The following is a 25,705-nucleotide window of genomic DNA, read 5'->3' as shown; positions in this document are numbered from 1 at the left end:
AATATACAGTCGTGCTCAAAAGTATCCGAACGACCTGAATTGCGTTTCGCCTGATTCGCGTGCAACCAACATAGCGCAGCTCTCTAGCAGGTCATCTAATCGCTCCTCGGTACAGTCGTTTGACTATTGAAAATGGTTCCAACAAGTTTCCACTAGAAAACACTGCTCTGTATCGCATTAACTCAAGATGTAAAGTTATACCACGATACTACAAAAATCAGGGAACACCTTATCACAGATAAGACTGTCCTTAAGGCTTGTAAGCTCACATTTATTGCAATAAATGACATACCTGAAATGTTACCACTCTCATTATTACATCAGATAGGTAACGCACGTAGTAAGTTCGTCGTATTCATGATTTCCTCTTCAAATTAACATATCGTATTTGTTATTTAACACAAAATTACATTAAAAATTTAAGTAATTCACGAGCAGGTAGTTGAGAATATGTATGAACTTCAAATGACACGACGAACCGTCCGTTCTGCGTATGGATTTAAACACAGGTCATGCAGACTAAGATTTCGCGACTGACGGAAACTAACAATCATTCCTGACTAGGCAAACCTCGATTTTAGAGAGTATCAGTTAGCAAATATCAACTTTAAATTACACAACGTAAACATTTTTAACGAACGCGGATTCCTACACAGCATCTATTGTCCCCGTTAACGAACTACGAGAGATGTTAAATATTGCTTACTCACAAGTAACGTAGTTGAAAAGCCGTGAGGTAAAGCTTTGTGTTGGACAGGGATTCGAAACCAGCACCGAATCGAATTTTTATCGAAGCGCAATCAAATGTGACATATCCGATTTTCTCGGCAGTAACTAATTGTTTTAACTGAAATAACGAGACAAAACATAAATTTTTTCCTTCCCAGAACTCCAACCTGGCACCTATCGCTGTTATATTCTAGAGAAAACGAACCTTAAATATGGGTTTGTTACACGAGCAGAGGCGTGTGAGCATGATTGAACTAGAAATAATACGACGAAGGGCTCATTGCTGACTGGGAATCGAACCCACACATATTATTGTTGACTACACAAAAAGAGACGCAAGTTACCGAATTTTTCTCCGACAGAAGCTAGGAACAACATTCTTGAACTTACAGGGATCTCTCAAATAGTTTTGTGTCTCACTGGGAGTCAAAAACGTCAGATTTCGTTAGTGTTGACAGCGAATGAAAATGCATTAAAAATCAAAATTATTAGCCACTAGCAGATAAATGTTCTCATGCCAGAGCATGATAATACATAATGAAAACCTTAGTGCAGGGCCAGGATTCGAAACCATTCACGCGCAATATGTGGAGATGTTGAGGAATCTGCAGTTTTGAACAAACAACAAATAGTAGCCGAGCTGAAGGGATCAAATTCCGCGTTAAGGGCGGTCTGAGTTGCATTCCAAGTTCAGAACCAATTTCATCGACATACAGAAGCTCAAATAAAAGATGGAATAAGTGTCCTGTGACCCTACATAGCGTTTGTTCCGTCGCTAGAAATAAATAACTAGTATAAGAAAGGTTACTGGCGATACAGTTCCCACATTTCGCCACTCCTGACTTTATTGTGGTTCAACCTAACGTCTACTTCTTAGAGAATGTGAATTTCAGACCTCAATGCCATTATACCCTCTTCACTTGGCGTAGCCAGAAGAGAATAGAATTTGTCTGTCCCTATTAAAAATCATTGGCAGAAGTTGGAACGGAACCCAGACCATCAGCATAGCAACCTACCATCATTCCAACAGACCATTAAATCCTCTTCAATGCGACCATATTTTCTATCATAACACCGTTGCGGCACACCCGATGAGAAATCCTGACATGCAGGCTACCTGTAGTGGTTTGCAGCATGTTCAGTGCATTCATTTACTTGGTTGACCGAATCACCGTGAACTAGCTGTCTCGGCTACATGCACACATTTGACTCTATTTTGTAATCACCGAAATAAAGTCACGTAACTGCCACCTACACAGAACTGCCAACAGTGCAGGATGCAGAAATTTAAATAGGAACTGTTCCTTTCAATTGGAGCTACTCTATTGGGCTATCTGTTTGTTGAAAACATCGTGCAGTGCAAAAGAAAAGCTGTAACTGTCTGTCTCTCAGAAGTCTAGATCCGGCCATACGCATTATCTCACAGCACTGTGGAATGCCTAAGTTCTGGAGGAACTGTTGTTGACTTCTGGAGCTGCAGTACGCATGTGATAGGTAGTAGCGTAATGGTAAGCGTCGCGCACTGTAGATAAGGCGTCTCCAGTTCTATTAAATTCGCTGCTACCTTTTTCAAAACGCAATTGTGCTGTCTGCTGAAGTTACAAATTTAATGTAACTTTGAACATAATTCCATTCACTTCTCAACCCAAACTAGCCCCATGTGGAAAAAGGGCTAACTTCTGCGACATTTTGTTCTTTTCAGATTTAATAGACGGACAGGCAGCAGATGCGTATCGAAACTTTTGTATTATGTATGGGGTGAGCGCATCGTGCCGAAATAGAAAAGTATTTTCTACATTAGTTGTCGTCTGGTAGTGGTATTCTTCTTCAAACCTTGTTTGACAGCTTTACCTCAGAACAAGTTTTCTGCATGGATGTAATCAATAAACTGCGTGTGCATTGTCAGACTGTTAACATCTGAGAATTCGCATATATCGTTGATGATTAATTTCTCTCTCATGTTTAGTATTGGTTTAACAACACCAAAAGAAACCTTACGAAAATTGTGCACCGTATTATAAGAAATGAAATAAAACTACCCACGATAACCTTACGATGAAAGTCTGTTTTAATAAAACTATCTGTCAGGAGTGGCGAAATGTGGGAACTGTATCGCCAGTAACCTTTCTTATACTAGTTATTTATTTCTAGCGACGGAGCAAACGCTATGTAGGGTCACAGGACACTTATTCCATCTTTTATTTGAGCTTCTGTATGTCGATGAAATTGGTTCTGAACTTGGAATGCAACTCAGACCGCCCTTAACGCGGAATTTGATCCCTTCAGCTCGGCTACTGTATGTTGTTTGTTCAAAACCTCAGATTCTTCAACATCTCCACATATTGCGGGTGAATGGGTTCGAATCCTGGCCCGGCACTAAAGTTTTCGTTATGTATTATCAAGCTCTGGCATGAGAACAGTTATCTGCTCGTGAATAATAATTTTGATTTTTAATGCATTTTCATTCGCTGTCAACACTAACGAAATCTGACGTTTTTGACATCCAGTGAGACACAAAACTAGAGATCACTGTACGTTCAAGGATGTTATTCCGAGCTTCAGGCGGACAAAACTTCCGTAGCTGACGTCTCTTTTTGTGTAGTCAACAACGATATGTGTGGGTTCGATTCCCAGTCAGCACTGAACCATTCGTAGTATTATTTCTAGTTCTAAAATGCTCACATGTCGCTGCTCGTGTAACAAACCCATATTTAACGTTCGTTTTCTCTAGAATATTCGATAAAAATTCGATTGGGTTCTGGGTTCCAATCCCTACCCAACACGAAGCTTTACCTCAAGGCATTTCAAGTAAGTTACTTGTTAATAAGCAATATTTAACATCTCTCGTAGTTCGTTAACAGGGTCAATAGATGCTGTGTAGGAATTCGCGTCCGTTAAAAATGTTAACGTTATGTAATTTAAAGTTGATATTTGCTAAGTGATACTCTCTAAAATCGAGGTATATCACTTTCTGTATGCCTAGTCAGGAATGACTGTTAGTTTCCGTCAGTCACGAAATCTTTGCTTAGTCTGCATGACCTGGGTGTGAATCCATATGCAGAACGAGACGGTTCGTTGTGTCATTTGAAGTTCATACATGTTCTCAACTACCTGCTCGTGAATAACTTAAATTTTTAATGTAGTTTTGTGTTAAATAACGAGTACGATATGTTACTTTGAAGAGGAAATCATGAATACGACGAACTTACTACATGCGTGGCTCTGAGCACTATGGGACTCAACTGCTGTGGTCATCAGTACCCTAGAACTTAGAACTACTTAAACCTAACTAACCTAAGGACATCACACACATCCATGCCCGAAGCAGGATTCGAACGTGCGACCGTAGCAGCCGCACGGTTCCGGACTGCGCGCCTAGAACCGCGAGACCACCGCGGCCGGCCTTACTACATGCGCTACCTATCTGACGTAATAATGAGAGTGGTAACATATCAGGTATGTCATTTGTTGCATAAATGTGAGCTCACAAGCCTTAAGGACAGTCTTATCTTTGATAAGGTGTTCCATGATATTTCTAGTATCCTGGTATAACTTTACATCTTGAGTTATTGCGATACAGAGCAGTGTTTTCTAGTGGAAACTTGTTGGAACCATTTACAATAGTCAAACGACTGTGCCAAGGAGCGATTAGAGGACCTGCTAGAGAGCTGCGCTATGTTGGTTGCATGCGAATCAGGCGAAACGCAATTCAGGTCGTTCGGAAACTTTTGAGCATGACTGAACATGAGATTGTTAACAGGGTGAACAGTGCATATCATCATTTAGCAAGGTTTCTTCACGAAAAAATAGAAAAAAAATCCTTTCTTTTTCGAAATAATTTTCCTGTGCTCAATAGTCAAAATGTAGTCAGTAAAGTCAACAATCTGCAGTGCGACCAAGTAATTAAATTGTTTTCATTAGATATTACGCTCCTATATACTACATTACCTGTTCAAACAACCATTGTCATTGTTGAAAAAACCTGTGTACTTAAAAAAAAAATATATTTTTGTTGAGAAAATCCATGAGCTAATTCGTTTTCTATGAGTAATTGATTAATAAATATATTTTTTTTAATGGCATACTACACCATCTGCCTGAAGGCCTGCAATGGGTAACCAACTGGCAGGTCTCGTTGCTGATATTTTCATTAATTCACTGGAAGAGAAATTCTTCAAAAACTTTTCAGCTGCTTTCAATGTACTCTTTCCACCTATCCGCTCTCTCTTCTTCATTTAACCGCGGAATTCCACTTGCGCTTTTAATGTCACCACCCTTGCTTTTAATTTCACCCCAAGTCGTTTCAACTTTCCTATAAGCTGAGTCAGTCCTTCCGACAACCATATCTTTTCGATTTCTTCAAAAAATGTTCAAATGGCTCTGAGCACTATGGGACTTAACTTCTGAGGTCATCAGTCCCCTAGAACTTAAAAGTACTTAAACCTAACTAACCTAAGGACATCACACACATCCATGCCCGAGGCAGGATTCGAACCTGCGACCGCAGCGGTCGCGTGGTTCCAGACTCTAGCACCCAGAACCGCTCGGCCACCCCGGCCGACTGCGTATTTTGTCTTATGCTCAGTACGTAGATGACATTTTGATCATATACTGTCGTTACCTGGAAGGAATTCAGCATTTGTTTGAAATTTTTAGTAGTCTTTATGAAAAGATCACTTTCACTTGTGAATTAGAAAACAGCGACCGTCTACTTAATGAATTGGCAATCAGTATTGCTGTTGACAAAGACAGACTATCTCCGGGAATTTTTGGAAAATTTGAGTGCATCCTCATTCCTATAACAAACCATTTTTCCATTCAGCCATTCATCGTGTAGTTTCTGTACCTTTTGTAACGTGACACGCTAAATGAAGGGATGAATATCATAAAAAATATTCCAGTTAATAACGGCTATGATCTCACGTTCGTTGACAAGGTCTTCAAAGTTAAAACTGATGCTAAAGTGAACACTTCTAGCAGCAGTGCTGGTTCTGACGGTAACGAGTACAAAAACGTTTTCTTGATTCCATTTTTTGGCTCTATTTCGTATAAAATTCGTCTTCTTCTGGTTAAAAAAATGTGGATTCTAAGTTGCCTTTTCTACGAACAATAACTTGCAAAAAATTTCATTCAAAATCTCAAGTCTACAGTTGCTCCTATACACAATTCAGAAGTGTATAAAATCATTTGTGATACGTATACCGTTTAGTATGTATGACAAACTGAAAAGTCTTAAGTGTCAGTTACAAGGTATATATTTTGGGAAAAAGAGGCATTAATGTACACAATTCCACTTTTGCTGATTATCTGCTAATTTCCGGACACAAATTGAAATGAATTGCAGGAATTTCCATTTTACACAGAGAAAAGAAAGGTGATAGGCTCGATGTACTCAAAGTATAGCAGATTTTGAAGTATATTTCGAAGAACGTTGGCCTCAACCTGAATGAACACTTACAACTAATTACCAAACATTTTTATGTGGCTACAATCCAGTGCTCACGGAATTTTGATTCCTCAGTGTTTAGTGTATTTCTGTAAAGCCTAATATATTGCTCATAGTTATACTTACTTTTCTTTAGTACTGTGTATTTTCAAAAATACAGTTAGCCTTCTTCCTTCTTTGTTTTTTGAAATTAACTGTTGTTTGCTCAATTACTTCTCTTATAATGTTTCAAGCGGGCACATGTCACTGTCCACGCCGGATAGTTGGCGCAACTTGTATTGTTTTCGTGGAAGCAATGTAAGCCACTGGGCCCATCAGTCTGATGTTCCTAGCTAGGGGCACGTGGCAAAGGCTGGAACGTATCATTTTTTACTTGAACATAGCTCCTCCAATTACCGATCATTGCGTTTCCGCAATGTAATTTTACGTGAGTAGTGTTTGTACATCATGACACTTGTTATCTTGTATTAATGTGTTCTTTGTCATACTAAATTTTCTGTGTATTATTTTATAGGGTTTATCAAAATGTCGTTCTGATGAAGACAGCCTTAGTAGCTGTCGAAAACTAGGTCAATGTACCAAACAGTTATTATCAACCTGTTGACTGGAGTCAAATATCTTTCTTACGTGAATGTCTTCACAGAGATTTCAGCTTTAAGGTACGTGCTGACCCATGTCCCCAGATACCGTCAGTCTGAAGTAGGATAAGTAGTTTCACCATACAGTAAGAGGCATGAAAATCACCAGCTTCCAAACACCAGCGTAAGTTGAGTATCCTAATGAAGTCGCAGATGCCTAACAACTCCCACGAGCTGCTGCAGTTTCAGCTTTTTCATCTGCGTTCGCCAGGCTCCTATAGCCAGCAATGAGTGCATGTATAGTTTTTAATGTCTCCCGAAATCGGTACGGAGGGACTTGTAAATTCTATATGTATTTGTCGCTGATGTTAATTTATTGCATATCAGTACTTCAAAAGCAAAGAAATTAAGATGAAACTTCTCATAGGCCACTACCTCATTAGAGGGTAGTACAAATGCTAAGAATTGCCAACGGCGGAGAAGAAACTCCGATGAGATGTTTCCAAATGTTGACACGGACCTACACAGGGTTGGGTTGGGTTGGGTTGGGTTGATTGAGGAAGGAGACCAGACAGCGAGGTCATCCGTCTCATCGTATTAGGGAAGGACGGGGAAGGAAGTCGGCCGTGCCCTTTGAAAGGAACCATCCCGGCGTTTGCCTGGAGCGATTTAGGGAAATCACGGAAAACCTAAATCAGGATGGCCTGTAAGTAGGCTGTTTAGGTTTTTATGTTGGTAACGCCATGTAGCGCTCTATATGAAAATCACTGACTGTGCTGTGTGCAACCTGTGACTGGTTTGCATTGTTGGAATTTGCTATTTTAGTGTTGGGCAGTTGGCTGTTAACAGCGCGTAGCGTTGCGCAGTTGGAGGTGCGCCGCCAGCAGTGGTGGATGTGGGGAGTGAGATGGCGGAGTTTTGAGAGCCGATGATCTGGATGTGTATCCATCACAGAGAGTAAATTTGTAAGACTGGATGAACTGATATATATATTATGACTTTTGAACACTAGTAAGGTAAATACATTGCTTGTTCTTTATGAAAATCTTTCATTAGCTAACTATGCCTATCAGTAGTTAGAATCTTTTATTCAGCTGGCAGTATTGGCGCACGCTGTAGTTTGAGTAACGAAGATTTTTGTGAGGTAAGTCATTCATGAAAGGTATAGGTTATTGTTAGTCAGGGCCGTTCTTTTATAGGGATTTTTGAAAGTCAGATTGCGTTGCGCTAAAAATATTGTGTGTTAGTTTAAGCACAGTCATTTATAATTTTTGTAAGGGGACGTTTCATATGTCGACCCTTAGCCGAGGATACCTCACTGGAATCTTCTGATTTTTTCTTGTAGTTTGTGTAATTAGTGTAGCTATTGTTTATTGCTAACGCGTAATTATAGAGAGAATTTCCTTTGCAGTTCTAGTGTTTCATTGTTGTATAGTAAAACAGTTGTGGCCTGCATGTAGATTTGCACCAAGTATTTCGCAGCTGAGCTTGCAATTAACGAGATATTATTTTCAGTGCTATGCTAATGTGTTTTCTTGTTTTTGCTCTTCAAATTGTGCTTTTCTTGTTATCGTGTGAAATACGTGATAATTATGGCATATGAAAAACGTAACACTAGGTTCCAAAGTAAATTAAGAAATGACAGTGAAGACGAGAGTAGTGTGTTAGTGCCACCGTGTAATGAATTAAAATATTCAGAATAGTAATTTGGTAACTGTGCATAGGGAAATGGACCAGGCAAAAAATGATGGTGTAGACAGTGAAACAATTAGTGAACAGGGAAGAATTGTCGATCGATCGGTCGCCAACAGCTCACCTCAGGAATCCAAAATGATAGGACAAAATTTTGCAAATACCGTAGAATCAGGTTTTGCGTCCTCACGTTTTTCTCAAATAAGTCAAGACACATTTTCTGCTTTTCAAAATGCGATTATTGCCGGTTTAAATGCACTGCCGAATAGCACTGAGGAACATGTTTCAGACACCAGTGCATTGTTATTACAGTTAATGCAACAAATGGGACAAAGGCTACAAAAGTTAGACACAATGCTTGAACAAACTCAGAAACAAATTAAGGGAACTCTTCAACAAACACGTGAAGATTTAACTACTGCGTTACATAACATTGAATCGAAATGTCAAAAAGTCTGTAAACCCGTAAAAACACACATTTGTGAACATTTTCAACCTATTTTTTCGCGGCATGAAAATGCATTACAGAATCACGAAGCAGCCATAGAAGAATTGTAAACTATTGTTCATGAAAATCACGAGACCTTGCGGTCTAAAATTGACTCAGTTGCATCTACTGATTCGGTTACGCAACTTGCAAAAACTCAGGAAAACTGAAAGGACACAGTAGATACTCTGAAAATTGGTTCAGAAAGACACATGGAGGAAATTAGATCATTATCAGAGAAAGTAGTCGAACTTTCGGATCAGCTAAATAATTTGTCTATGAAGGTAGATGATACTCTGAATGACACAAGACCGGTAGTCTTTAATGAAACAGAAGAGTATGAACAAATTAGAAAATTCAAACAAAATCAGAATCAAATCAATACACAGTGCAAAAGAGAAATCAGGGAAGTACAAGATCAGTTGACACAGGTAATACAAGAATTACATATTTCAGAGGACACTCGCGCTCCAATACGGGAAGAGGGGCATAGAAATATGGAACAGCCACAAAATAATAAGACAGGGCACTTCGGAAATTATGAAAGAAATTGGCAAGGTAAACCGAATTTTGAGATGGAACCGCCGAAACGACGTGACAATGACTGACATGCGACTCGCCAACATGATGATTTTGACTATAAGCTGTTTATTACTACACGTAAATTCAAAACATTTAAGAATTCCGGCAATGACATTCATCCACAAGCGTGGCTTCATCAATTCTCTCATTGTTTTCCTCCCAACTGGTCATTAGAGCACAGATTAAAATTTATGTGTGGCTATTTAGAGAATGAACCAGCTGTAAGAATGCATTCGGTCATTCACGATTGTCACAAAGAAGGAGAATTTTATCATGCCTTCCTCTCAGCATATTGGTCACACGCTACACAAGACCGAGTAAAACATAGCATCATAATGATGAAACATTTCGAACAATGTGAATTTCCTGTCTTGTGAAATATTTGGAAAACATGTTGCACAAGAATCAGTACCTGTCAAGCCCTCAGAACTCATCCGCGTTTGCTTAATCAAATTGCCTGACACATTTACGACATATTATTTTGGCAGGACGTTGCAAAGCCGACACTGAAGCTTTCCAGGGAATCTCACAAGAATTTGAAATTGACACTGACAATCGCGGAACAGGCACAACAATTACAGGTCACATCCGTCACAATTCCGGGACGACAGAAATAATAACTGGACACGACAAGGCTAATCTTACAACGTAGATCGTGACCAAAACAGACACCACCCATATGACAACCGTTGGCGGAGTAGTAATAATTGCAGGGAAAGATCACCCCTCTGCGGTAATGACTATCACAATCAGAGAAACAGACAATATGGGAACCAAAATAATTATTATCAAGGGAGACAGAATAACTTCAGACGCAACGGTCCACCGCGCAGTTACGATTCCGGGAGAAATTCTCCACCACATGACCGACAAAAAAGAAACTATGCAACCTACTGACAAAACGACAGACCTGAATTTCATCAGAACTGGCGGGATTCAAACAGGGCAGGGCCCTCACGACAAGGTATATTTGTAGATCTCCAAATCCCAATAACGACGCGCACCAACAAATAGACAATAGGCAATGACTCACACCGCTGGCAGCCACAAAACGTACTTATGAAGCTGACGACGTAGCTGCCGTGGCTAGTAATTACGTAAAAATGGAAACATTAGGGACATCTTACTCCAGAAACACGACGTAAAACATAACAACATTGCATATCCTGTAATTCACGTTACAGTAAAAGACGTAAAATTTACGGCAGTACTTGACTCTGGCAGTCCCATTTCAGTAATTAGTGAAATAGCCTTTAGCAAATGCAACAAATCGAACGATTGCCCCTCACTTCCTATACTTACGATTAAATTACAAGGTGCAATTTTTGGAAAAAGTGTAGATGTACGCCAACAAACCAACTTAGAATTCTTCTGTCTCTGTGAACTTTCTTATTGTTCCATTATTGTCGACGGAAATGATATTGGGAGTAGACTTTTAGAATGAATACAAGGCAATCTTAAACTTTCACGATGCTGAAATAAGTTTAGAGAAAGAAGATAAGTCAATAGCTTTGAAATTGGAAGATTGGCTCTCAAACAATGACGAGGAAATTAATCGGCTTTACCTTCTGTTAGACAACAGTTCGGAATTTTAGACGGAACTAGACACTAACAATCACTCTGCAAGTACTGACAGGGATGATATCGACGGCGTATTTGATACTAATGAGTTAATTGAGAATAAAATTCAAACAATTGAGAATTGTAATGACACTGATAGGCAGGCCTTTTTGAGATTTTACAAGCACGTTCCACAGTTTTTACTCACAAAACAGGAACAATCAAGGGATTTCAAAACCAATTTCGTGTTTGTGAGCATACTAAATTTTGTGTTAGGCCATATGTAATTCCGGCACATTATAGGGACCGTGTGAGAACAGAAATACCATCTATGCTTGACGAGGGCATTATTGAGCCTGCAGTAAGTTCATACAACAATCCATTACATGTTGTTGAGAAGAAAAATGGATCGATCAGGCTTGTCTTGGATTCAAGACAAATCAATACTATCATTATTCCTGTAACAGACAGGTCCCAAACGTTGGAAGAACTTCTTCAAAATTTTAATGGTGTAAAAGTGTTGTCTTCCATTGATCTCAGATCCACCTTTCATCAGATCGAACTTCATCCGGAATGTAGAAAATACACAGATTTTCTTTGTTTCGGCGTTTGTTATCAATTTCGGAAAGTTCCTTTTGGTTTGAACATTTCTTCGGCAACATTCATTCGTTGGCTGAATTCCATATTACCTGAGTTCTTAAAACGTCGCATCACCTTATATGTGGACGATATTCTGATAGCAGAAGCCTCATGGGAACAACATAATCGCATCCTCAACAGCGTGTTACATATTTTTGCAGAATCTGGAATTGCAGTTAACTTGGAAAACTAGGACAAAGGTGAAGTTTTTGGGACATATTATTTCTTCTGAAGGCATTCAGCCGGATCCTGAAAAGTTGGAAGCAATCAGAGCCATTCCAGGGGTTGTTTTGGGGTCATCGGTCTCATCGGATTAGGAAAGGAAGTCGGCCGTGCCCTTTCAAAGGAACCATCCCGGCATTTGCCTGGAGCGATTTAAGGAAATCACTGAAAACCTGAATCAGAAAGGCCGGACGTGGGATTGAACCGTCGTCTTCCCGAATGCGAGTCCAGTGTGCTATCCACTGCGCCACCTCACTCGGTAGAGCCATTCCAGTTCCATCCACAAAAAAACAAGTCCGCAGTTTTCTAGGTCTCGTAAATTTTTACCGTCGTTTTCTGAATATGCAAATTCTAGTTACAACAAAACTTTGTTCTCTCACGGGAAAAAATACTATTTGGAACTGGGACGAACAGGCACAGTTGGAATTCAATTCTTTGAAAGGATCGCTACTTAACGCGCCAATATTAGCTCATCCAGATCTGTCACAAGATATTTACCTTAGCACGGATTCTTCTACAGTCGGTCTTGGTCCCCATTTATTTCAAGAAGCCATAGAAAATGACGCTACTGTTCAGAAATCCATTGCTTTTGCTAGCCGAGTGCTAACAAAATCTGAAAAAAAATATTCCGTTACTGAATTAGAAGCTTTAGCTATCGTTTGGGCATTTAATAAATTCTGTTTCTTTCTTTCTGGTAAGTACGTGAAAGTATACAGTGATCATCGTGCATTACAATTTCTTATGTCTTCAAAATTAAATCATGACAGGTTAAAACGTTGGGCATTGTTTCTGCAAGAATTCCACTTCACAATAGTCTACATTCCCTGCAAGCAGAACATTGTTGCGGACGCACTGTCACGCGCACCGGCTGGACTTGAGAAAAGTAACACAGAAGGCAACCTCGAGAAAAATATCAGTATTCTTTACATTCAGAAAGACGCCTTTGAAAACTTCATCACCAAATCTTTAAAGGTCATTGCTCATGAACAAGATAAAGATCCGATTTGGAAAGACATCAAAAGTAAATGGCATGAAAAGACACACACACAAATTCGGAATTATTATCTACATCTACATCTATACTCCGCGAGCCACCTTACGGTGTGTGGCGGAGGGTACTTATTGTACCACTATCTGATCCCCCCTTCCCTGTTCCATTCACGAATTGTGCGTGGGAAGAACGACTGCTTGTAAGTCTCCGTATTTGCTCTAATTTCTCGGATCTTTTCGTTGTGATCATTACGCGAGATATATGTGGGCGGTAGTAATATGTTGCCCATCTCTTCCCGGAATGTGCTCTCTCGTAATTTCGATAATAAACCTCTCCGTATTGCGTAACGCCTTTCTTGAAGTGTCCGCCACTGGAGCTTGTTCAGCATCTCCGTAACGCTCTCGCGCTGACTAAATGTCCCCATGACGAATCGCGCTGCTTTTCGCTGGATCATGTCTATCTCTTCTATTAATCCAACCTGGTAAGGGTCCCATACTGATGGTTAGAAACAACATACTCTTCAAACGCTGCACTGTTGATGACAAGCTATGGGTACTTTGCATTCCTGACGATTTTGTTAATAAGTTCATTTGGTACAATCATTTCAGCTACGCCCATTTTGGTCCATGAAAATGTTATCATATTCTTCGGACGACTTGTTGTTTAAACAATATGGAAAAGTGAATTCGAAGAGTCTTGTCTATTTGTAAACTTTGTCAAAAGGCTAAACCATCTACTATCTCACATCGTGCTCCGTTGTTTCCTATCATTCCTTCTAAATTAAAAGAATTTGCTGCTGTTGATCTCTTGGGACCTCTTCTCAGAACATCGAATGGATTTTCGTACGTTCTAGTAGCTGTTGAACTTGATTCAAAATTTGTTTCTTTCACTGCGTTACGTAAAGCCACTGGGCGTTCTGTATCCAACGCCTCTGTTAAAAATTTCTTACATGACGTTGGTCACGTTGCTAAAGTCATTTCAGATAACGGACCGCAATTCAGATCTGCTGTTTGGTCACGCAAGCTTCGGAATCATAAAATCAAACCTGTTTTTATTTCATTGTACTCACCACATTGTAACCCGTCTGAACGGATTATAAAAGAAATCAAAAAGTTTAGTCACAAAAGCATCAGCATTGGGACAGACATTCACACTTATGTGAAATGCCTCATTACTCCACTGCTTTACCACCTATTCTTGTACTGAAGAATGAAGAACCACCAAACAGAATCAGAGAGTTTGTACCTTTTCCGAATACACCTAAACTTCGACACAAAGACATATTAATTTGGCTACTAAAAATATAAATTCTGCTGCAGACAAAAGGAGAAAACTACACGGTAAAGCAAATGCAAAGAAACTATATATTGATCAGAAAGTTCTGATTAAAGCTCATTCATTGTCACATAAGGAGAAATACTTGAGTCACAAATTCTTTATGGTTTACAATGGACCTTACAGCATCCGATGTATACCACATGATAATTGCGTTGAAGTTGAAACTCTGCGTACTAGGAACAGTAAAGGTTTACACCACATTTCACATGCAAAACCGTTTATAGAAAGTTAATCTGCTTTTTAACTTTGTGTTTGCCATAAAACCTTTCACTTCACGTTACTAGTATGCTTTGTCAGACTTAGAAACTGTTAATATGCAACAATGTTTGAAGTTAAATATCCAGTCAAGAACCAAGAGGACTTATTTAAACAGAAATTACGAATGCATTGTTATACTGAACAGACGACATAGTGTTGTTATTTGTACATTCTTGCTTGTTAGTTGCACGATTACGTAACGAATATACGGCTTACGTACTTAGACCATATACTGCTAATGAGATTTTAATGCAACATTTTGGTTTACTTGGAAAGATATTCTTTATTTGAAGTACATTCTGTGAGATTAAAGATGACTTAGCTTTCGGTTTCTTTGACAGCTACACGATTATATCACGACGCTACTAATATGTGACACAATTTACATTGTTACTTTTGCGGTGTATCTGTTTTATATCTGCACAGTTTTTCTGAATTCTTCTGGAAAGTAAAACATGTTTTAGTAGTAACTTTGTGGTATAGCTGCAATGAGACAACCTTTTCCGTAGCACAACAATACGTTACAGTACAGTACTTACTTCATCACAGCAATAAGCGTAATAACTACGATATCTACAGGCAAAGCATTTCACTTTTGTTTATCACGAGATAAGTACATTGACTTCTACATAGCTTTGCTTACAGACGACGATAATTACGACACTTGGCACATTTTTTACCCTTAAGTAATGACAGAGATGATCTTACAACAAGACGCACAGTTTAGCGCTACAGTACACGTATTTGAGTGATTAATTTTGTACTTAAAACATTTATTTTTAAAGATGTTTGAATTATAACGATACGAAGGTTTTCCGTGATACATTTCATTCCATTGCTGTACTCTGTAACACCTGAGAGTATAATTACATTAATCCTCAGGGGCGTACACGCTTACTTTGTGTGTGCCATGTGTCTGGCAAGCACAAGGAGCCCTAGCTAATATGGTATTTGCTTATACAACTGCACACATCGGTACCATATGTCTCTAACACATAAATTACACAGCTATATGATCATTTAACTGAGAGAGACAAACATTCCTTTTTACTACATCAGTGACAGATGTTTACGCAATTACACAGTTGGATAACTTCACACTTATGAAATTGTATTTTGTCTGTACTTTGTGAACTGTTCATATTATTTCGGAACCATTGTGATACTATGAGAGCTTTGAATGTCGTATTTGGAAAGGGATCATGATTTTTGAAGTACGTTTGAGGTAGATGACTTTATCGAAGATTTTGAAATTATTGAAAGAAGCTGCGACGATTTTAGATGTGATTGATCTGTTATGATGTTATTAATACGACGACGATGTGTATTATGCTGTTGAGGTATGTTTATGATCAATAAGCTAATGCTATATGAGGAATTTGATTATGCTACGTATTTATTATGATGAAATATTGAAGAAGTGTGGACGAATATGTATATGTGTAATAAGGTAAGGAATAATGAGTAGTGGTTAGGGACGCTGATTTGTGAAAAAGGATGTTGGAAACCAAGAATCGTACTTTAAGTGTTACGAAATGTGTGTAAATGCGTGAATGTATCACAATGCCGCCGAAAATTTTTTGGACTCTGTTATATTTATAGGATTTGGTTTCTGCACATTTGTAATGCAAATTCTCGACGTGTGAAATTTTTTATATGCGACTGTCACTGTAGTGCAAACTGGTGTCGTAAATATTTCGGTAAGAAAGCTTAGTGACCTTGATGTAATGCGTTGTGGGCGACCAGCTGTGCCAGTCACCTGGAGAAAAAGCCATTAGGTGAAAAAAAAGGAGGCCATTAACGTCGCTATTGACATTTATTTGTAGAAAGCATTTCAAATAAGACACGCTCATACTTGAAACATATGATTACAGTTTTGAACTCATACTTACTGATATTTACTGAAATGCCTAATGAAATGATGAGAAATATTTTATGTCCATACATCTGATTATGACTACTGTCTTTCTAGTTGAGAGATTTTTTACTGCCTTATGAAATGCCATATGGCTAGTGAATGATGTTTAATGCTTTGCTTTGTATTTATATTTGCCTATTTTGTTTAATATCTAGTTCCTAGTTTCACTGCAGCGTGGTTTAAATTAAAATTTAATAGATGTGGTAATAGAAACGTTTTCTGTCTACAGACCCAGTAAACAATAATTTTATGATCTACTTTCTTAAAAAAGGGAGCACAAATAGACATTTCTCTTCACAGAAATTGCATAAATAATTTTTTTCAATGACTGGCTAACTTGTTTCGTAGAGTAAGTCAAGGTGATGCATCACTCTAGTGTTAAGATGTGACATAGATATTAAACATGGCAAGTTTTAATGTAATGTTTTTTCTACTTGAGGTTTGTCATGTTAGGTATAAGTTACAACATTTGCTGCTGTTGTTTGCAAGGTATTTGAATTTTACATTGTATTAAGAAAGTTTTACTACTGATTTATTTTTCTTTTTGCTGCACATTGACTCATAGTAGTGATAATGTTGCAATTGCTTTGCTAATTTATATTTATTGCTGCTTGCTTTTCCAATTTGCATTTTTTGTCATTGCTGTTTGTGTTAATTGTTTTGTGCTGCGGCATTGCCTCATCCCTTAGTTTAGCATCTGAGCTCAGTAGATTTAAGTTAGCTTAAGAGGGGGTAGGCTACATGAGAGAATGAGTTGTGATGAATTGGAAGAAATGCATTGACAAGGTATAAAAAAAAGTGAAATAATAGGAAACATCTATGAAATGAAGTTTTGGGTTGGACTGCAGTACCAAATGTCACACTGAAAACAAACCCTGACCTGTGTCATTCCACTATGTGTCTGTGTACCTTATGTGTTTATTTGTCTTTATGTGTTCATCTGATAGGACTTACGTTGTAGAATTTTTCTAATAGCTACATTCACTATGATGAGGAATACTGTTATCCTCAAATATAATTTGCATTTATAATATGTTATTTACTTTGTAAAAATGTTTAGACATTATTTATTCTGTTTTGTTTTAATGCTCACGTGTGAAGTTGATGTTTCGAAAGATATTCTGACCTTTCATCTATTTACTTATGTCATAATCCCTGTAACACTGATGTATATGTTATTTCGATTCTTTTGTAAAGCCCGTATTACCACAAAAGTTATCTGAATTGTTATGTTCTTTAATGATGTATTTTGTAATTGTATTCTCATGTTATAAAATTGTAATGGACACCAGTTCATCAAATTAAGTAACTTGTAAGTATTTATTTCACTGCACACATTTCTGTTGGTCATAGTATATGCACAATATGTGAGAAGTTGGGACGATTAGTGTTTGCACATGTGTTAATAATTCAGCAAGGGATTGGTTAACAGCATTGCTGGTTCTAAGGACAATGCCAAAAACTTTGTGAGTGCACAAGTGGTGGTTTATGGACTTGCTATATTGTCCGCAAGACTGTTTGATGGTGATTGTGCACCTGCACAGTCGCAATAGATGGCTGCTGGCCGTCTCTACAAGGACTGCTGTGGGTCTGCACCTCTGGTGGCTCACCAATACCGTTATCTCTAACAGGACCACAGTGATCTGCTCAGTGATGACCTACATATCAATATTCTTCAAAACATCGACTGACTCTGCTGTGGGGTTGCTCTGTTGTGGCCCATTACCTGTCTGCATGTCAAGTGTCAGCATTGTCTTTCCGTTGGAAGGACAACACTGCCTATTCAAGACTGCATGGAAATCCACTACTTCCGTGTGCATTTTCTTTTACTGCTCAGACTTTGAAAAAAAAAAAACACTGCAATTTTACTGTGATGAATGAGCAGGACTGTCTTTATGGACTGTAAAAAAAAATTAGCTTTTGACCAACATTGTACCAATAAGTGTGTGCATTTGATTTCTTTGTTATTGTAATTATGTAAAATTTTTTCAAATCTGTATTGGCCACTGCCCAGAACAATTTGTAAATTTTTTTTGTGGGGAGCATGGGGGCTATGTAAGTAGGCTGTTTAGGTTTTTATGTTGGTAACGCCATGTACCGCTCTATATGAAAATCACTGACTGTGCTATGTGCAGCCTGTGGCTGGTTTGCAATGCTGGAATGTGCTATTTTAGTGTTGGGCAGTTGGCTGTTAACAGCACGTAGCGTTGCGCAGTTGGAGGTGAGCCGACAGCAGTGGTGGATGTGGGGAGTGAGATGCTGGAGTTTTGAGAGCGGATGATCTGGACGTGTGTCCATCAGAGACAGTAAATTTGTAAGACTGGATGTGATGAACTGATGTATGTATTATGACTTTTGAACACTATTAAGGTAAACACATTGTTTGTTCTTTATAAAAAGCTTTCATTTGCTAAGTATGCCCATCACTAGTTAGAATCTTTTATTCAGCTGGCAGTATTGGTGCACGCTGTATTGCAGTAGTTTGAGTAACGAAGATTTTTGTGAGGTAAGTCATTCATGAAAGGTGTAAGTAGGCTGTTTAGGTTTTTTTATTGGTAACGCCACCTCTGTATGAAAATCAGTGGCTGTGCTGTGTGCAGTCTGTGGCTGCTTTTCATTGTTGTAATACTCGCCATTGTAGTGTTAGGCAGCTGGCTGTGAACAGCGCGTAGCGTTGCGCAGTTGGAGGTGAGCCGCCAGCTTTTTATTATTCATTATAGGACCCGTCGTCATACATGCTGTCACAGCCTTATGATCACTGGTACCTTCCTCTATGTTAACTGATTCGACAAGTTCAGGTCTTTTTGTTGCCAGGAGGTCTAACACGTTACCCTCACGAGTTGGTTTTCTAACCATCTGCTCAAGGTAATTTTCGGGCAAGACATCCAGAACAATGCCACACGAATCCCTGTCTCTGGCACTAGTTTTGATGGCGTAACACTCCCGATCTACACGTGACAAGGGGAAGTCACCCCTATTAAAATGGCATGATCAGGAAAATTACTAATGACGTTATGAAACTTCTGCCTGAAGCGCTTTACAACTACAGATCCATTTCTGACCGTACTTTGACACTCAGTTCAGCCAGATTAATTCACGTTCGGAATTAGTGATAACCTTGCTAGATTTTATCGAATTTTTTGCTGCAATAAACACGCCGCCACAATTGGCGACTAACCTATCCTTACGATAAACATTCCAATCTGAACTTACTACTCCGTTGTCATCGACGTATGGTTTAACCAGTTTTCTGTTCCCAATACTATCTGTGAATTATAGCCTTCAGTAAACGATTCTAATTCTGGGACGTTTCCTTGGCTGCTCCTGCAGTTTACTAAAGTCAATCTTTTCTATCATTGATCTGCGACGACATTGTTTCTCTGAGGTCACTGTAGCGGATTTAACATGCAAATCGTCTTTGATCCCAAGGGAGGGGTTCTCTAAACTAAATAATCCCCATGTGCACGCAGCACTTGCTCCGCTTCACTAGTAGACTCTTCCTGCGTGTAGTGCACCCCTGACTTATTGCATAGAAACCTACAATTTTGCACCCGATAGCGGAGGTCGAGAAATTCGCTTCCGATACCGTCGCATAGTCGTCTGAGTCTCTGGTTTAGACATTCCACTCTGTTCCAAAACAGGCAGTAGCGATCAACCCAGGTACGATGCTACCAATAGACAGCTTAACCTGCACCCCGCGTGCGTTGCTATTTGCCTTCACTAAATCAGCCAGCCTCCGGAAGGAGCCGAGGATGGCCTCAGAACCCAAGCGGCAGGCGTCATTCATGCCGACATGTGCCACTACATGTAGCCGGTTGCACCCAGTGCACTCGATAGCCGCCGGCGGGGCCTCCTCCACATCAAGGATGAGACCTATTGGCAAATAAAAAGAAGCACACTCGAAATCTTTCCCGCCTTGCCTGCTATCTCCCTGAGGCGCTCCATCACCCGCCTAAAATTGGAGCTCCCAATGGCAACCATACCCACCCTCTATACTTGTCCGGCCTGGGCAGGAAAATTGACCGCTAGATGAACAGGTGAGGCATCCAGTGGTAGCTCAGAGTTATCTTCAACAATGGGTAGTACCTAGTACCTATTACTAAAACATAGGGAGCCAGCCGCTCCCAACTCTGGAGTGAGGATGGACTAGTCAGGTGTTGCGTATCAGAAGCCGCAGCAACGTCCGGGTCACCAGGGCATTTCAGTCGCACCAAAGGTGTCGCAGGTCTCGTCACTGGCGCCCTGACGTCACCGTAAATTTGATCATTAGCTAGAAGCTTGTCGACGGTAGCCAGCGCAGCTTCCAGCTGTTTACGGACAGCAGCCAACTCTCCTTATATCCGCTCACAACAAGCATAATCCCTAGCCATATCGTACTGTGTAAAAAACAGATATATGGTCTGGAGGACGCCGCATCCACTGGTGAGCAAAGAAGGAAACACGTTACAAGCGATGACACAAGCGCAAAGACTCTCACACGGCAGTACAGACAGACATTAAGCAAGGGGTACTTACTCTTCCGCGGCTTCTTCGTATTCTGTTGCTGCTGTGGCTGGACAGCGCTGGGCGATCTCGAATGGCGCTTCATTCTGGGTGACGGACTGCAACTGAGGCTGCGGAGCTGCTGGGCCCGCCTTATATCCCTGTTGTGATCGGATGCTGCATTCCCATTGGCCACTATTAATTTCAAGCACCGCTGGTGGTGTAACTGCATTAGGGGGGTGCACTTGGGCTTTCTACAAAGGAGAACCAGGGTTCGAATACCGGAAAGGGCACCGCCAATTTTAGTTTCCCGCCAATTCTCAGGTGGGGTGGGACGTCGGCACATCCCTGGGACAATGAAATTCCCACAAAAATTCGAAATTGCCACCAAAATTCAAAATTCCCGCCAAAATTCAGAATTTTCGTCAGTAGGGTAGGTTGGAGGAGGGCGAGGGTGGAGAAGGGATCTGCGTGGAGGCTGAGAAAAACACATGACGTCATTCGGGGACGGAGTGAGCGTGGTCGGGTTTGGGATCGGGATGTAGGGATGAGCGTGTTTGGTGGTGGGGTGATTAATTGATCAATTTAATAAATTTGCATATCAATTTGATATCTAAATTGCACCCATAACCCCAACTCCCTACTACTCACTCGTAGTCGAATGAATTTTTACTCGTCAATTATTCACTGGAATGGTTCAAAAAATGGTTCAAATGGCTCTGAGCACTATGGGACTTAATATCTGAGGTTATCAGCCCCCTAGAACTTAGAACTATTTAAACCTAACTAACCTAAGGACATTAGATACATCCATGCCCGAGGCAGGATTCGAATCTGTGACCCTAGCGGTCGCGTGGTTCCAGACTGTAGCGCCTAGAATCGCTCGGCCATCTCGGCCGGCTATTCACTGGAATATCTAGTATTTTTCGAAATACGTAAATTGTCCTCTCTAGTGTATACTATACCCCTCCGTCCTGGTTATCTCCGTTACCGTTCCGTTTAAGCTTCGTCACTGTGTTGCATAAGTTCAGTTTAGTGCAGTAATTTCAGGAACTCCCTCGCAAATTTACACGACTTGGTTGGGCATGTTTGAATGTGTGTTTGGTTGAGGGAAGGGCGGGGCGAACGGCGGTTGTAGAAATCAGGTCATTGCTCATTCGAATCTGAGTCTCTTCCACACATCGAAATCCAGTCAGAGCTCAAATGAGGATATAGGAAATTGAGAGACTGTGCGTTTATCTAGAGAAAGGTTAAAAGTAGTTGGCTCAAAATTGAGGAAAACTTGCTGCAAGATGCCGTCACCTGCTTCGTGTTCATCACAAACTGTTCAATACCTCGCATTTTTCCATTATGGAAACGCTTTTAAAATTTCTGAGACACATCACAATCAACCAATTTCATTCTACGTAAAACTGGAAGCCTCAACCAGCTTTTAATTGAGTATCTCACCTTGTAAAGATACACTGGTCACATCATATTACGTAGATAACATGCAGAAAGCGTATGAAAAAGTTTGATATCTCAGTGGCAAATTTAATAGAATAATCACTGTCCGTCAATGGTTTCAGTCACCTAATGTATTGTCATATTCGTCGCGACTAGGTCAACACTTACCATTGGTGCATTTGGAGAAGGTCCATGGGACACCAGTTATAACACGACGCAACTGATGGATTAGTGTAGGCTAGGATTATTTGCTGAGATAAGATTTTATGCAGCTGACAGATGATGCTTACAATGATTTCAAAATTGAGGCTTGTTTATAATGATTATTGGACGGCGCAGTGAATACGGCGGCATTTCCCCGGTGTGGGGCCTCCGGCTGTTGACTGCCCACCTGTCCTCCTGTGGTCTCCGATGCGATGCCGCATTCCCGTGGTGGTGTCGCCTTTGGCTGATGCTGTGAGGGTGTCAGGATGCAGCGTTTCGTGTCCCGACAGAGACGGAAAAGTCTTCACCCTCGTAACCACGCAGAGTAGCACAGCCTTTACCTCACATTACAGTCCTGCTATTTCGAAGACGAGTGGGTCTGCACATCCTCAAATACTGTTTTTCTTTGCTGATGTGATTCTAACGTCGGTGTTTGTGCGTCGCGCAGAAACCTTTAGACCGATTCCAGTAACACAGTTGTAATTGGGCTGCAGTATCTCCGTGAAGGCTCGCAGTACGTGTAGTCTGACAACACGGAGACGATTGCGGAGCCACTGAATACGCAGTCCACTAGCCCGTAAACGGCTTGGTTGTGCCTGATTTCTCCCTGACACTGTTCCACTGGTTCTAAATTTCTTTCGTAACTTTACCCTTCTAAATTTCTCCTGTCTGCAAAGAAAAGGCATCCTCGAATTTGAATAGAATATAGATACTAGTTTATTTACATTGATTTATAATAACAGTTGGCATCTCCATTTACACTGAAAAGTTAAAACATCATAACCACTGATCACCACGACGTTTGGACACGTGGCGCGGTAACAAACGTATGTAAGTGTAGCAGACACGGACCGGTCATCACCATAGGGAAGATACGGGTTGCAAATGGAGAAATCCATTAAGATAAGCGACTTTGGCAAAGGACACAGTATTATTACGCAGAGCCTTGGAAAAGGACCCAGTATTATTACGCAGAGCCTGTGAACGAGTATCTCGAAAACGTTGAAGCTGGTCGAATATTCAGGTGGTACTGTCGTGAGCGTCAACGAACAGAGGTAGAAAGACAGTCAAACCATACTTGGCGCTAAATGATTGCACATCCACGACTCTTCACAGAACGTGAGGTTTGAAGGCTTGTCTGCTCTGCAAAGTAGGAGAGATGGTGATCTGTGGCATCTCTGGCGAAAGAGCACAATGTTGATGGCCCTCACAAGTGTTCCATATCACAACGTTCTTTGTTGAACATGGATCTCCTATGTTTTCACATTTTGACTCAACGACAGCGTCAGTTACGATTGCAATGGCCACGGGACCATGAGGATTCAACCTTCCATCAGTGGAAACGCGTTGGCACTTAGTGTGAATCATATTTTTGCTACACTAGGACGATGGTCGTCTCCACAACCGCCGTCTTCGCGGTGTCGGCGGCTCAAAACGTCCAGCGTGCCACGGACTCATGCTGATGGGAGCAGTTTATTCTCTGTGAGACATTCTCCTGCGCTTTTATAGGACCTGTGGTGGCAATAGAGGACACGCTAAAAGCTGTGAACCACCTGCATCATCTCTCCGTGCTTGAAGTCTTCCTCGACGGTGATGTCTTCTTTCAGGAGGATAACTGTCCGTGTCTCGGAGCTAGAACCGCGCTATAGTGGTATGCGGAGCATTATAGTGAACGCATTTTGATGTCTCAGTAACCAAATTGGCCTGACGTAAATCCTATGGAACCCATCTGGGTCGCTATCGGGTCCCATCACAGTTTACCGCAAATCATCAGGCGTTATTTACGTGAATTACATGACCCACTTATAGACATCTTCTGATCTGGTATAGCTATCACAGAAACGAAACGTGAAAAATGATCGATTACGTTTTTGTCTTACAGTTCCAAGGCTTTCGTGTTCACCTTTTTCAACTGTCGCCAAATAGTTTTTAAAATTTTAAGGAAAAACATAACAGCTTACTGCTGGCATTAGTGCAAATGGTTTGACGAAATCCATCCCAGTGATTAGTCATAGTTTATCTGAGTCGGGTAATCCTTGTAATACAATCCTTTGGTGGTGTAACTCAGCACTGCGGGTGCATGTTGTACAATACTTTACGTAATGATCGACATATCTGCTGTTTACGCAAGAGTTATTTTCCACTACTCTGTGTTCGACTGCCCTGTGAGTGGCGTGCACTGTCAAAATCGAATCGTAGGCTTCCATCAGTACTTCTTTTCGTAACCTATCCTCTCTACGACGTGTTGCCCTTAACTTTCTGTGCAGCGAGATGGGTTACACATAGGCCGAGCAGAGCGCTCTCGTGTCGGTCCGATATGGTCGGTGTTGCGCCTAGTGTAGTCGGTGCAGAGCTGTCACACAAGGTGGGAACAATACAGTGACTGCCAGAATGCCTCATGGACATCAGAGGGAGCCATAATGACACGTGAGCGAGTTCTAACGGGGCTGAATGATCGGTCTCCGGAAAACTGGGTTGTCTCATACCGTGACATTTCGGCTCGCACAGGGCATGCTGCTACGACAGTGATGCGTGTGTGGAAGCAGTGGGTAGAGGAAGGTCGTACGCAGCGACGAGCGGAGTAGGACGACGTAACAAGTCCAAAGGACCGGATGACCGCCATCTTGCGCGCATGGCCATTACGGACCGTACAGCATCATCCACAGCGTTGGCTCGTCGCTCTAGCACTGCAAAAATTGTGAACTTCTCTGCATCGACGGTTCGTTACCGTCTGCTGCAGGCCTGATTGGTTGCACGCATGCCATGAAGTCGGCTTCCATTGTACAGAAACCACAAGCTCCTCCGACAGCAATGGGCACGTGAACACCGTCACTGGAGTGCTGAGTGGCAAAATGTAATCTTTTCGGATGAGTCCCGCTTCAACGAGTTCTACAGTGATGGCCCCATACGTGTCCTTCGGTACTGTGGTGAGCGCAACCTTAAGGGCTGCATTGTGAAGAGGCATAGCGGATAAACACCAGGTGTGATGGTTTGGGGCTCCATTTGCTACAACATCTGATCTCACCTCGAACGTATTGCGAGCACTTTGAACAGCAGCCGGTACCTAACGGAGGTTGTGGAGCCTGAGGTACTCCCCGTGCTCCAGGCATCTCCACAGGCCACATTTCAACAC

This window comes from Schistocerca nitens, chromosome 4, assembly GCF_023898315.1.
Source record: "Schistocerca nitens isolate TAMUIC-IGC-003100 chromosome 4, iqSchNite1.1, whole genome shotgun sequence".
NCBI lineage: Eukaryota > Metazoa > Arthropoda > Insecta > Orthoptera > Acrididae > Schistocerca > Schistocerca nitens.
The sequence above is the reverse complement of the archived record's forward strand: the minus strand, read 5'-3'. Positions refer to the sequence as shown.